General features: G+C 33.8%; 1 pseudogene; it reads right to left on the minus strand.

Annotated features, from left to right (window-relative positions):
- Window positions 1-11,286: 11,286 nt before the first annotated feature.
- LOC106753025 overlaps window positions 11,287-15,102 on the minus strand; it is a 10,864-nt pseudogene continuing 7,048 nt past the window's right edge.

Below are 15,102 nucleotides of genomic sequence, written 5' to 3' on the forward strand. Positions count from 1 at the left end.
GGTTCAAGTTTGGAGTTGAATGGGGAAAGTGAAACGCAAAAGAAAAAGAAAAGCATTGAGTTCAAAAGATGAAAAAGAAAAATGCATGTGAAAGGAAAAGAAAAGAAGAAAAGAGAAAAAGCATGTAAAGTGAACTCAATGTAAAATGAAAAAGGGAAAAACTTGGGAATGAGTGAGATTGGTTAAAAAGAGTGTTCTTGAACTTTGAATGAAGATTTAAACTCTCTTAACTCAAGGATTTTGTGTTCCAGGAAAACCAATTTTTCTTGACAGCCCAGCCACAATACAAGCCTTGGAAAAAGTCCTTGTGATGACATTTTCATGTGAAGATGTTAATTGTCTTAGATAAATGACAATATTGTTTTATATGACATGTGAACAGTAGAAAGTAGAGTGACCTCCTAAACACTTGAGTGATTGAGTGAAAAACTTGCTTGGTGAGAATTGTTAAATCCATGTTTACATCTATGTTTAGTTGAATAATCATTCATGAATGAAACATCTGTTGGAAAAAGATTGAATATGAGAATTAAGCTGGATTGAAAGCATGCATGCATCTTTGTAGGATTCCACTGAAATTTGAAATTGTATAATAACTTGTCATGAGAAAAAGGAGTTTTGAAAAGTGTGAACTATTTGATGAAAAAGTGGAAAACCAAGTTTTGTCTTGTTTGCTTGAGGACAAGCAAAGTTCTAAGTTTGGGGTTGTGATAACGGTCTAAAAACCGTTATTTTCATGCTTAAATTTGATACTAAAACACACCCTTTATGGCTTATAATGAGCTTTAAATCAAGTAAAACACTTAGTTGAGTCTCTTGAGAGTCAAAAGTTGGTTTTAGAGATATTGTGCTTGTTTTGCATTGTTTTGCAGGTTTTTTAGATGAATTAAAGATGGAAGTAAAGTAAGGTGGACTTAGACCCATGAAAAAAGGAGAAAAATGATGAAAAGAAGGGTCAAGCAAGCCGCTGAGCGCCAGAGTGGTCCGTTGAGCGCTCAGAACGATTAGAGGGAAACCGCTCAGCGGCAAAATTGACCGTTAAGCGGTCAAAGCGGCACAAGGCAAACCGTTGAGCGGTGCATTTAGGCGCCTAGGCGGTTGTCTCTTTTTTTAGCTAGATTCTGTAAATCTTTCTGTAATCTATCTGTTATCTTTTTGGGCTTATATATAGCCCTAGTGTGAATTAGAAAGGGATTCTTTTGGCAGGGAGCAACGTCCAGAGCTATTCCACACCTTGGAGGAGGTTCCTTGGAAGCTTAGGCTCCATTCAACCAAGTTTAGGGTTATTTCTTCCATTCTTTCATTATTTTCATCTAGTTTCACCATGGCTATGGTGAACTAAACCCTTTGTTGTTGGGGAACAATGTAATCTTTTGAAACTCTCATATATTCAAATTCTTCTTTATTTCATATACTTGTCATATACTTATTTATCAATTGTTGGGTTCTCATCTGTGCTCAATGCTTTTATTGTTTAACTCATTCAGTAAAAGATATTTGTCTTTATCGATATGGGGACGTACGGTAATGTCATGAACTGGTGAGAAATTCCTTGATTATGCCAATATCACCTAGGGATAGGGGTAGGATGGTCAATTATAGTTGCTTCCGATCGCATTGCATTATTGGTTACTAGGGGAGGCTAGGGTTAGGAAGCCGGTAATTAATAATAGGCTCTTTTCACCAAGGCATTGGGTCAAGGGTAGATAAGAAAGTGTGCATGGCAATTAGATAAATAAGTGAAGTAAATAAGAAGAGTAGATATATGAGAGTGGATAAGATAAAATTGTAAACCCCAACAACACCATTCATTCATAGTTTCTCAAAACCAATTGAATCAACTGCATTGCATGTTTATTTTTGTTCTTTGCATATAACCACCAAATTTATTCTTCTCTCAAGTCTTACGCGATTAGGTTACGTGAAAGTTAAGGCCTAAGAGTCCTTTGGGAAAACGATACTCGGACTTACCCGTTTATATTACTTGATAACGATCTGGTACACTTGCCACGAGCTTAACACAACCCTCTATGCCAAGAGAAACATTGGGGGAAGCTGAGCAACGTTGGTTGGAGGAAAATAAACAACATTGGCAGCAATTATATCCATCAGAAAGCCGTGAAGAGACATTACAACAAGTACTGCACAATATTATTTACTTTTCAGAATGTGATGACGCAAGATGTAAAAGGAAGGAGATAGAATTAGATTGCTTGACTGCACCTCTGAATGATTCTGGGGTTAGTATTGAAGTTAGCCCTAGGGATGAATGTCAAGCCACTATCTTTGAAAGTGATAAGGTTGTTGATGAGGAGATGGTAGAGGAGGAAAAGATAAAGATATATGAAGAGAATATAGAGGAGAAAAAAATGGAGAGAAAGGAGGAGAAGATAGAGGAAGGAAAGATAGAGATATATGAAGAGAAGATAGAGGAGAAAAAAATGAAGAGAAATAAGAAAAAGATAGAAGAGGAAAAGATAGAGGAGAAAGAAACAAAAAGGTTGAGTGAGGGAGAGAAAGATGAGGAGAAAGAAAAAGAAGTGGTTGAGAGAAAAGAAAAACAGAGAAAAAGTGCAAAAATAAAAAAGAAGAAATCAAGGAAAAATAAAAAGAAAAAGTGGAAGAGAGGAAAGAAGAAAAGATCATATGCAAAACCTCTTCCTCATCAAAAGAAATATCATAGGAAAGAAAAGAAGTTTAAGTGCTTTATTGAGATCTTCAAGAAATTGGAGATTAAAGTTCCTATGATTGATATATGGAAACAGGTGCTTGGTGTTCTCAATTTTCTGAAGAAATTCAGCAGGAAGAAGAAAAAGAAAAGAATATCAAGCAAAGAGGATTAACACCTACTAATGGGTGTTTGGGCTTTATCGGGTCAATCTAATGACGTTAAAGAAGCGCTTGTTGGGAGGCAACCCAGTTTCTAACTTTTTCTTTTTAATTATTTGTGTGTTTCAGTTATTTTTAAGTTATATGCTGCTTCTAATGGCAGTGATGATAACATCTACTGATGGATGCTTCTACAACATCTACTGATGGATGTTGTTATGGAAGAGGACGATGAATAAACATATACTGATGGATGTCATTGTCAACATTTACTTATGAATGCTACTGGGATAGCATCTACTATGGGATGCTAGAAGATTTAGGTATCTACTGAAGGATACAGGAAGGTACACCTACTGATGGGTGCTAGGAAGGCAGGGTCTCCTCATCAAAAAAGAGGATCAAGACTATGGGAAACAAGAGGAAGGACTCAGAGATGGAGCAGCTGAAGATCCAACTATGGAGGAAGATGATGAGATAACATCTACTGATGGATGTTATCTGCACTAGAACAGGATTTTTCTTTTTCTCTTGTACTTTGAATTAGTAGTATAGGATGAATTTATGTTTGATTCTATGCTTGGCTTGTACATGGATTCAGATAATGGTTCAATTTTATTGCATGATGAGTTATTTGCTACTAATGATTGATTGTGGATGATAATTGAGAATTTGTGAATACTGATATCCAGGTTAATGTTTCATTAACTATGTGCGAAGATGAGTAAGTGATTCATGATTGTGATTTTGATGCTAAGCAGGATTCATGAATGAGAAGTAAGAAAGCATGATTGTGTGAGGTATTGAGCTTCAGAGTTTTATTATTGTGCATTGTTTACTGGGAATCATGGATGATATTGACTTAATCTTGATAATTGATTGAATTGCATGTTTATGTCATATGATAAAGGCCATGCTTGAAAAGCCCTTAAATGATATACCCTTTTTGAACCTTGGCCTTAAACAGTTGAAAACCCATATTTGAATAGATTTACCTTGAGTTAGGGTTGAGAATAAATGTATGTGTTGAAAAGGTTCAAGTTTGGGGTTGAATGGAGAAAGTAAAAAGCAAAAAAAATGCAAAAGCATTGAGTTCAAAAGATGAAAAAGAAAAATGCATGAGAAAGAAAAGAAAAGAAGAAAAGAGAAAAAACATGTAAAGTGAACTCAATGAAAAAGGAAAAGGGAAAAAGTTGGGAATGAGTGAGATTGGTTAAAAAGAGAGTGTGCTTGAACTGTAAATAATGATTTAAACTCTCTTAACTCAAGGATTTTGTATTCCAGAAAAACCAATTTTTCTTGATAGCTCAGCCACAATATAAGCCTTGGAAAAAGTCCTTGTGATGACATGTGCATGTGAAGATTTTGATTGTTTTAGATGAATGACAATATAGTTTTATGTGACATGTGAACAGTAGAGAGTAGAGTGACCTCTTAAACACTTGAGAGATTGAGTGAAACATTTGCTTGGTGAGAATTGTTAAATCCATGTTTACATCTATGCTTAGTTGATTGATCATTCATGAACAAAACATCTGTGCGGAAAAGATTGATTATGTGAACTAAATTGGATTGAAAGCATGCATACATCTTTATAGGATTCCACTGAAATTTAAATTGTATAGTAACTTGTCATGAGAAAATGGAGTTTTGAAAAGTGTGAATTATTAATAAAAAAGTGGAAAAACCAAGTTTTGTCTTGTTTGCTTGAGGACAAGCAAAGTTCTAAGTTTGGGGTTGTGATAACAGTCTAAAAACCGTTATTTTCATGCCTAAATTTGATAGTAAAACACACCCTTTATGGCTTAAAATGAGCTTTAAATCAAGTAAAACACTTAGTTGAGTCTTTTGAGAGTCAAAAGTTGGTTTTAGTGATATTATGCTTGTTTTACATTGTTTTGCACGGTTTTTAGATGAATTAAAGATGGAAGTGAAGTAAGGTGGACTTAGACCCGTGAAAAAAGGAGAAAAATGATGAAAAGAAGGGTCAAGTGAGCCGCTGAGCGCCAGAATGCTCCGCTGAGCGCTCAGAGCGATTAGAGGGAAACCGCTCAGCGGTAAAACTAACCGCTGAGCGGTCAAAACGGCAAGAGGCAAACCACCAAATTAATTCTTTTCTCAAGTCTTACGCGATTTGTTTACATGAAAAGTAAGGCCTAAGAGTCCTTTGGGAAGAACGATATTGGGTTTACCAATTATATTACTTGATAACGATCTGGTACACTTGTCAGTGGCTTAACAGTTCGCTTCGTTTTACACCAAGAGGAGGGGTGAATTGGTGTTAGTTCAAAAACAAAATATTTTCTCAATCTTGTTATGAAAATTCAAAGCTTTTGATCTTTCCTTGAAATGCAAGTAATGAAAATTTCAGTGCAGCGGAAAAACGTAGTTGCCTGCTAAACAATTTAAGTCGACTGAAATAAAGAGTGCAGGGATAGAGAAAATCAAACGCTTGTTTTTATACTAGTTCGGCCAACAATGCCTACATTCAGTGTCCTTCCAATCTTGGATGCAAATGCACTATAAGGGTTGCGGTTTTTACAACAAGGAATTTATAGAAGCACCATGCAAAAATATAAATCTCCTCTCTAACCTAAAACCAAATATAGATGCACACACAAAACCAGAATTGCAGCAAGAATCCCCTCTTCTATAATATGAACCCACGTCGAACAATCCTCAACATGTAACCAACACTCTTCACAGGATGTCAAGCCTATCACAGCACGCTTCACAGGTTGCCAAGCCTATCACAGCAAACTTCACAAGTTGCCAAGCCTTCAGTCAAATACAACAGTCTTCACCGGGATGCCAAGCCTTCAAGATCAAATCAGAAGAACCTTCTTTGTACAGATGTTGATCAAACAGTATGCGCACAAGACTCCTCAATTTGAATCTCTCACAAGAAAGATCACCACCGTCTTCTTGGAGAATTCTTGGAGCTTCCTAAACGGAGAACTTTCTCTGAAACAGGTCAATGAAAATGTTAGATCACAAAAGTCTCAGAAAAATTCGTGTTTTGTTCTATTTATAGTTTTCCTGTCATTCTCAGTCGAATTGCCTACTAATACATTGTTAAAAAAGTTATAACAGACAGTCAACACAAAGGCTCCTCAGTCAACCAAATCAATACACATTTAAGATAGTTGACCCAATCAGTCAATCTTAACTAACTTTTGAAAATATAGTCGTTGGAGCAAGTAGGCATAACAGAATTCCAAATATAATAGCAATACAGTCGAATAGGTGTTCCACACTGTCGACTGACACATGAAAAATTACTTTGAAATTCTTTTCAACTCAAAATCTGATCAAGCACGTGTTCACAAAATTTGTACAAAGATTTTAGCATAGTCGAATCCATTCCCAGTGTATTCGACTGAAATAGACCTTTGTCACAACAAATATAAGTTCATAAAATTGCTTGTGAGCTTTTCTTCAGAAATGTGCAGAAGTAATCAAAATCATTTTATCACACATTTCAATACAAGTATGTTCCAAACATATAACACATAATCAATCATAGGAACACACATTGCAAATCAACAAAACATGTTCAATCAAAATCATTGTTTCAAATCAGTTTAGTATGTCAGCTGAACATGTAAACCTGGAACATATGTACTGTTATTAAGCAATGTGTTGTCATCATCAAAAACTAGTTTGATATAGAGTTTGTGTTATCAACAATCTCAACATGAATACGTTTTTTTAAGTATAATATAGTACAATTAACTATAGTACAGTACAAATCAATTATTTTTGCCCAACCCTAATTGTTATCAAGAGATATCTTACAAATCACGATCTGGGGAATTCTCTCGGGAGCAATATTACCTAGACATAGGGATAGGAGGACCGATTGCCTTTAAGCTTCTGTGCGAATGTAATGCATTAACAATTGCTAGGAAGACAAGACATTGTAAACTAATAATTAGGAGTAGGCTCTCTTTACCAAGACATTGATATTAAGGTAAATTAGAAAGTGGCATTAACATTAATTAAGAAGATGAATTCTTTTATGCATGAGAGTGATTAGGTTAAATCTAAACCCTAACAACATATTCATCTCATATTATCAACATCATCCATTCACTTTTGTGTTTAGCCTCAATTGATCAAATTGCATACATATTTACTTTTATCATTTTGCATTCAAAAACCCCAAAATATTGTTCTTATAGTCTTGATTGGTTAAGCGAAAGCACAACTGTTTAGTGCCATGAGTCTCTTGGGAAAACAATACTTGGTCTTACCATTTTATATTCCTTGATACGGTTCAGTACACTTGCCGGAGTCTTAACAATGTTACCCTTTAGATAACTTAATGGCCCATTTGAGGGTTTTTCTTCTGTTATTGTCTAAGTAGCTCGGTGCCTCCTCCGTGGGCCATCCTTATGTTATTGTCTAAGTAACTTAGTGTCATCTGAGGGCTTTGCTTATGTTACTCTTTAAGTAACTCGATGCCTCGTTTGAGAGCTTTCGTTTATGTTACCATCGAGGGATTTTCTTATGTTTATTGTCTAAGTAACCAAGTGCCTCGTATGAGAGCTTTCATTTATGTTACCATCTAGATAACTCGGTGCCTCATTAGACGGATTTTCTTATGTTACTGTCTAAGTAAGGTTAATGTCATGTTTATGGGCTTATGGTGCCATGTTTGTGGGCTTTATGTTATCGTCTAGATAGCTTGGTGTCGTATTGGAGGACTTTTCTTATGTTATTGTCTAAGTAATTCGAGTGCCACGTTTGTGGGCTTATGGTGCGATGTTTGTGGAATTTATGTTATAGTCTAGATAATTTGGTGCTTGATATCCTGTTGTTGATGCTATGAAATTACTACCACTTAATAAGGCAACTTCAGTATTGCCAAGATAGTAGTTAACAAACTAGATATAGTTAAGTTAGTCCTGATTCATATCTCAACCAATATGAAATTCTTTTTCAATAATTGATTTTTATGAAATCTTACTAAAAAATTTGTAAAATACAATGTAAATGAAATCTATCTGAATGAAATTAATATTGAAGATTGATATAAATATGAATATAATAAAATAAGAAATAAAAGACTTTAAAGAAATTAGAGTAAAATAAGCTAATTTCACTTAAAAGGAAGGTTGATTGTTATGGGTTTTTTTTTCTTCCTTTCTTTCTCATTGGTTTTCTCATTGGTTTAAATGTAATATTGATGACGTTATTAATGGTTCTCTTGATGTATTTAGTTGTGAGGGTATTTTTGTATAGGATGATGATATTTTGACAACACTTTTTGACAACGGGACACGTGTCATTACTTTATTGATCTATTTGAATTTACGTTTAAAAAATATTTAAAACAGACCAATCACAAGTTGTCACATATACATTGTCAAAAAATTATTAAAAAAGTGTTGTTAAAAAAATTATCATGCTTCTAATGTTGGCTGTTTCTCCTCATATCTTAGGAGTTCATAATGTTTTATATATCAAGGTGATAAGTCCGATCTTTTTATTTTACAATTTCCAAAGGATGGACTAATCTTTGGATTGAGTGTGACTCTTATTATTCCAACTTGTACCAATTCTTCTATATATTGATTTTCAAATTTATAGAGAGTAATCTAAATTATGAGCTTTGTACTAGATTTCAATATTATACTTGACGATGTTTCTAACTTTATTTATCCTAACTTTTGCAGAAACATGTTTGATTTATCTTTCTTTTACAGGGTCAGAAATTAATGTGTCAATTTTGGTCCCTTATTATTTATTTTGTATATGATATTTAAATGTGTTGCATATGTTTGATGTTTTTTTTTTTTTATGTCGTGTGAGATGATACACACAACATGATAATTAACACTCTCATTTTTATAAAAAAAAAAGTGTTAACAGTGATATGATATATATATAGAAAGAGAAAAATTAGTAAAAGGTAACATGTGTATAATAAATGTTTGAAAAATTTGGTGTTTAAAAATTATTATTCATTTTTTAAATTTAATGGGCTACAAGAGCTTACTATACCTATAAGCTATTTGTTGTAATTTTTGTAGGGGGAAGGTTAGGTATTAGGGTTTTTAAGATTGTAGTTAGAATTGGAAGAATAGTTTGTTGAAATCATCAACCTGTGACAATAAATATGCATCAATTCAAATTTATGTGTGGTCCCTTTCACAAACCTAAATAGAAACCAAACAAAACATACATCTTCACGCCACACTTTACATCATATTAAAAATAAGTTATTTTTCTTAATTTTAGGGTTTAAGGTTTCAAGACTAATTTTCGTAAAAAAATAAAATTGTCCGATGAATTTTATAGAATCTGGTGTAGGAATGACAACGGATCAGGTCGGACACGGATAGTGTCTACTTGTAATCCGATCCGACAAAAAAAAATCTATCTACTATCTGATCTGTTACCCACACAGATATCCGCTTAAAAAATATCCGCGAATATTTTAAAATCCGCAGATTACCGTGGATACCCGTGAATACCCACAAATATTTTTAAAAAAATATTTTTATAAATTATTAAAATAAAATTTAAATAGAATTACAAAAAATTTATAAAATATAATATAAATTAACTTAAATATAAATTAAAATTTAATTTTAATTAAATTTAACCTTGTAAAATATAAATTAATGTAAATTTTAATTAAATTTAACTTAATAAAATATAAATTAAATTTTTATGTTTGTTTTTTGAAAGTAACGGATATCGGCGGTACGAATAGTATAATATCCGCATCTGATCATTTTATAAATAGATATTAAAATACCCGCTATCCGCAAGGTTTGAATAATAAATATTCACGTGTATCAATTATTTGTCGCGAATTTTATCCATACGTATCTACGACTTGAACTTGAACTAAAAATTGATAAGTCTAGTATTTCTCAAACCGTCAACTTTCATATCAAATATTTACAATACTTAATAACTTTTTTTATTCAAAATTCATGAATTGAATTTTTTTATAAAATACATTAATTTTACAAAGTTTTGTACAAATAAAAATTAAGTAATTTTTCAGTACCCTACTTTATTTTGATAAATAATATATTATTTAAACTATAAATAAATATCTTTTGTTAAATATATACAGATAATATAAAGACAAAAGTTTATTGCTTATTTACCTTACCTACATCCTTCTTTTATCATATTAATCTTTATTAAAGTACATAATTTTCATGATATAAATATTGAAATAGACTAAATATATAAAATAAGATTTTATTTCTTTCTCAAAGCATAGTAATTTCAACAAGTGTTAGTCAATACTCTACTGAAAGGAAATTTTAAACTAAAATAATATATATTCAGAATAGACATTAAATTAATTGTTTTTACTGTCAATACACTGGTAAAAGTTAAATTGAAAATCTAGAACCAAAATCCAAAAAGTAAAATCAAGTGTCAACTTTTTAATTGAAAATAATTCTCAGTTTCACCCCTAATGACAATCTTACTTGAAAACTGAGTAAAATAATTACAAACACTTACCCTCATGCATGTTCTTTAATGCTTAACACAATAACATTCATTCCTAAGATTTCTTTATATTGATTTAAGGTTTAATACCTATTTTGGTCCCTCCTTTGAGAGGGTTTGTTCAAAGTGGTCCCTCCGTTTTTCAAAAGTTCACTTAAGTCCCACCTTTTGCAAAAACTGTTCAAAGTGGTCCTTTTCGCTAACGGCGTTAGGTTCATTAACGGCAGACGTGCCAGGTGTCTAACATCTACTGATTTAGCATTGTTAATTGTTTTTAAAAAAATATATAATAGTGACGTGGAAATTAAATTAATTAGGGTTGGATTAGAGAAGGATTTAGGGGTTTTGATGATTAGGGTTGGATTAAATCCGAAGCAGAAACGACGCCGTTCTCTCTGCACGTCGTCCTCTACCTTTCGGCACCGCCCAGACCGCCTACTCAAAGGCCCGCCGCGCTGCCCACCACTACTGAAATTCTTTGAAGAGTCCAAGTTAGGTTCAAACTGAAAATCCACAATCAACCGTGTAAACTCTGGCTGTCGGCAACCCCTTGACTATCGGCAACTCCCCCTGCCGCACTCACACAACCACCAACAAGCGGAAACCGCCATGGCCAAGCCAGTTTCAAATCCAACAAAAAACCAAATTCGAGAAAAAAGAAACTCCAGGAAAACCCAATGTTCGCAAGAACAGATTTCAAAATCCCTAAATCTCAGATCTTAAGATCAAAACAACAAACTGCAAACCACACTCCGATAACAGGAACCACCAAAATTGAACCAAGAAAGAATTTGGGAATAAGAACAGAATTTCTGCAAAACCTAAAAGGAATTTCCCAAGTTCAGGAAACCCTGATTCCCCAAATCGCAAAAACAATTTCCAAGCGCAGAAAACCCCAAATCGAAACCCTAATTCACAGAGTCAGAACCCCCAAATCACAGTTCCGTTTTTGACGCTGCCGTCGCCGGATACTCAGCCCCTCTTGTCGTCGTCGTCGTCGGTCACTCGCGACGAGTCGCCATTGTGACGCCGATTGCACTCAGCCGCAATCAAGACTGACCCACATCCACCATCGTGGTTTGCTTCGAAAAAGGAGGTTTCCACAATGAACAAATCCTTCTCTAATCCAACCCTAATTAATTTAATTTCCACGTCACTATTATATATTTTTTTAAAAACAATTAACAATGCCAAATCAGCAGATGTTAGACACATGGCACGTCTGCCGTTAATGAACTTAACGCCGTTAGCGAAAAGGACCACTTTGAACAGTTTTTGCAAAAGGTGGGACTTAAGTGAACTTTCGAAAAACGGAGGGACCACTTTGAACAAACCCTCCCAAAGGAGGGACCAAAATAGGTATTAAACCTTGATTTAACTAAATATTATATATAGATATATTTACATTTTCGATGTTGATTTAACTAATTATTATATATAGATATATTTACATTTTAATGTTCTTCGTTACTTATTTTCAATGTTCATCCTGATTTTTTAGCCACTACCAGATAATCTCGTATTGATTAAGAATTAAAGTTAAATATTTTTTAAAGATAAAATTAAAATAAAATCAAATATATAATATATAATAATTAATCTTCATTCGACGAACATGAAATTAAACACTCACCACTCACCGTGAGACCGTAACCGAATATTCGGTCCTTTAATCCCTTAGTAAAAATGACCAGTCACTCCCCCTTATGCCAATTAAGTTATATGGTTACATTTTAACCAATTATCAAGCCAACTCAAGCACATATTTATGCTTCACAACAAGTAAATCAGTATCAATCTCTTTCAAATTCTGTAAAAAGAAGAAATAAGGAAAAAAATTGTTTTATTTATTTTGAATAAAATACGAGAGATATATACAAGAGAGAATCTATAATTCTGCTATTTTATTCCTATAATTATTTTTTAATAATGTAACATTATTACTGTAATTATTCTATAATAATATAACATTATTACTATAAAATAACTATAATAATAACAATATATTCTCTCAATAATCTCGGTATATGATTTATTTTCTAACATTTCCCATCCAGTTGGAGAGTGAATATCAAGAACTCCCAACTTATGCTTCATGATAGAGAACACTTCTTTTCCCAGTGGTTTGGTGAACACATCAACAAGTTGTTTAGCTGAAGGTACATATTTAGTTGCGATTGAGCTATCTTGAATCTTATCATGAATGAAGTGGCAATTCATCTCTATATGTCTAGTTCTTTCATGGAAAACCAGGTTAGCTGCAATGTAAGGCTGCTTTATTGTCACAATATAACAATGTCAGTTTAGGATGCAATATCCATAATTCTTTCAACAATGATTGTAACCAAGTCAACTCACAACAAGTACCAGTCAATGCTCTATATTCAGCTTCTGCTGAGGATAGAGAAACTGTCTTCTGCCTCTTTGTTTGCCAAGAGATAAGGGAAGATCCCAAAAAAACACAATAACCTGTAGTAGATTTTCGGGATACTAGGCAACCTCCCCGATTTAAATCACAGTAAGCATGCAAAGATAAATCATTTTGTGAAGGGAAAAATAGACCATGACCTGGGTTATTTTTTAAATATCGTAGCACACACATTGCAGCTTTCATATGAGGCTTGCATGGAGTATGCATGAATCTGCTCAGTATGTGTACCGCATAAGTGATATCTGGATGGGTAATTGTCAAATAAATTAAGCGACCAACAAATCGCCTGTATATTGACGAGTCCTTTAATAATTCTCCTTCATCAAAAAGCTTTATATTTTGTTCCATGGAAAACTCCACGGGCTTAGCTCCAAGATACCCACCATCTTTAACAATTTCCAAAACGTATTTCCTTTGTGATATGAAAATACCTTTCTTAGAACGAGAGACCTCAATACCCAGAAAAAAAATTTAAGATCACCCAAATCTTTTATCCAAAAACGATTAGAAATTGTTTAAGATTGGATATTGCAATACAGTCATTACCAGTTATGAGAATATCATCAACATAGATCAACAAAGTTGTAAAAGACTTGCCTTTTGTACATGTAAACAATGAGTAATCTACTTTTTATTGAATAAAACCAACACTTTGAATAGTTGTAGAGAATTTGGCAAACCATTGACGAGATGCTTGTTTTAATCCATATAAGAACTTGTTGAGGCGACACACAAGATTCTCCCCTTGTCTCTGAAAACCAGGAGGAAGGGACATATAGATTTCTTCAGAAAGATCACCATGAAGAAAAGCATTATGGACATCAAGCTGATGAAGAGACCAATGTTGAGCAGCAGCCAAAGCTAATAAACAGCATACTATAACCATTTTAAAAGTAGGTGAAAAAGTATCATGATAATCGATACCTTCTAGTTGGGTATATCCCTTTGCAACTAGACTCGCCTTATACCGTTCAAGAGAACCATCAGATTTGCTCTTTATTTTGTACACCCAACGACAATCACTAGCTTGCTTTCCAGGAGGAAGAGTGGTGATAGACCAAGTATTATTGGCCTCTAAAGCAGCCAACTCAGATTTCATTGCCTTTTGCCAATGAGTGTGAGAAATAGCTTGATATAATTAGTAATAATGGCAAGAAAAGAGCGATGTTGAGGTGTGCAACAGTCATAAGAGATAAAATTGCAGAGAGGATATCTTGTACCTTTATTTGGAAAAGATGATGGGGATGACAATGGATAAGGTGACACTACCTGATTGCAAATATAATCTCACAAAGTTGTAGGAAGACCATGAGATCGTTGATAACGATGCAAGGGAACCATAGGTGGGGAAGTAATGGGAGGCACAATTCTGTTTTCTGTAGACGCTGGCTGAGTGTATGAAGGACTCTCAAACGGAGGATTATCTGGGATAACATTAGGTATGACAGGGTCTGGGGTGGTTGGAGGAGTGTCAATGGATTCATATGGAAAAATAGCGTCATGGAAGACAACATCACGACTAGTGAAGACTTGGTGAGTTTCAAGATCATATAACTTGTAAGCTTTTTGGCCAAGAGGGTAACCAAGAAAAACAAATCTTTGGGCATGAGGAGAAAACTTATGAGAAACATGAACATTAGTAGCATAAGCAAGACATCCAAAAACTCTAATGTGTGAATAAGAAGGGATTTTACTATATAGGCGCTCAAAAGGTGTCTTGTGTGAAAGAAGAGATGTGGGCAACCGGTTAATTATATGGACAGCAGTGGAAACACATTCTGCCCAAAATTGTAAAGGAAGATGAGCTTGAAAACGAAGAGCTCGTGCTGACTCAAGGATATGTCTATGTTTGCGCTTTGTTGTGGTGTGTAAGTGCAAGAATGTTGGTAAGTGGTACCTTGTTGTGTAAAAAAGTCTCGTAGAGAAAAAAATTCCTTTCCATTGTCAACCCAAATATTAGCTATATTGGTATTAAATTGAGTTTTGACTAAAGAAAAAAAATTATAAGAAGATGTTGGGTTTCAGTTTTATGGTGCATGAAAAAAACCCAAGTAAAGCGAGAAAAATCATCCACAATAGTCAAAAAATACCTAGCACCAGAAAGAGAAGGAATTTTATATGGTCCCCAAATATCACAATGAAGTAATTGAAAAGGTTTAATTGAAGAAGTAGCACTAGTTGGAAAAGGAAGTCGTGTCTGTTTTAAAATAGTACAAACATCACAAGTTGTATTTGACTCTAAAGAGAGATTTAACAAAGTTTTTGTTACCAATAAGGAGCATTGGTAAAACCTGAAGAATTGTTTTGATGATGCTGCAAGAAGTTTTATTTAAAGAGAACATTAGATTTATTTAAAA

The sequence above is a fragment of the Vigna radiata genome, unplaced genomic scaffold (assembly GCF_000741045.1).
Source record: "Vigna radiata var. radiata cultivar VC1973A unplaced genomic scaffold, Vradiata_ver6 scaffold_95, whole genome shotgun sequence".
Lineage (NCBI taxonomy): Eukaryota > Viridiplantae > Streptophyta > Magnoliopsida > Fabales > Fabaceae > Vigna > Vigna radiata.